The sequence below is a fragment of the Bacillus rossius genome, unplaced genomic scaffold (genome assembly GCF_032445375.1).
Source record: "Bacillus rossius redtenbacheri isolate Brsri unplaced genomic scaffold, Brsri_v3 Brsri_v3_scf265, whole genome shotgun sequence".
Lineage (NCBI taxonomy): Eukaryota > Metazoa > Arthropoda > Insecta > Phasmatodea > Bacillidae > Bacillus > Bacillus rossius.
In genome coordinates this window covers 16,807-17,403 of record NW_026962443.1, presented here as the reverse complement: position 1 = coordinate 17,403, position 597 = coordinate 16,807, and the positions used below count along the sequence as shown (strand labels likewise).

The 597-nt window shown below is 43.7% G+C and overlaps 1 non-coding gene across 1 annotated transcript; it reads right to left on the bottom strand.

The window, feature by feature from the left end:
• Positions 1-201: 201 nt before the first annotated feature.
• LOC134543984 (5S ribosomal RNA) lies at positions 202-320 on the bottom strand. The gene has a single exon (XR_010077424.1). It is a non-coding gene; the product is annotated as a 5S ribosomal RNA (ribosomal RNA).
• Positions 321-597: the final 277 nt, after the last annotated feature.

Sequence of the window (597 nt, the reverse complement as noted above, 5' to 3'; positions counted from 1 at the left end):
GCTGCTGCTGGGTGGGTGAGTGAGTGAGTGATTGATTGATTGATTGATTGATTGATTGATTGATTGATAGAGAGTGAGTGTGTGTGTGTGTGTGTGTTAGGGGGGGGGGGGGGGGGGAAATGTGGTGATTGTGGGGGAAAAAAAAATTTAAAATTGAAATTTTTAAAAAAAAATTTTTTTCTGTAGGGTGCAAAATAGTAGTGCCAACGGCACGTGGTGTTCCCAAGCGGTCACCCATCTAAGTACTAACCACGCTCGACGATGCTTAACTTCGGTGATCGGACGAGAACCGGTGTGTTCATCGTGATATGGCCGTTGGCAATGATATAGATGTTTTTTTTTTGCAGTTTGTATTTGCCACTCGAAATAGCTATACCAGGTGTGATTGTTACAAACAACAGGAGAAATCGTGTAATGAACACTCTTTTACTTCCCCCCCCCCCCCCCCCTCCCCACACACAACACCCACCACCCTCACCATCCCAACCACCAAAGCCCTCTTCAAAATACACTCTCACACACACACACAAACCCACACTCTATAACTGATGAACATTACCATAACTTCTTAAAGCCATTAGATAATATTTAACTCAA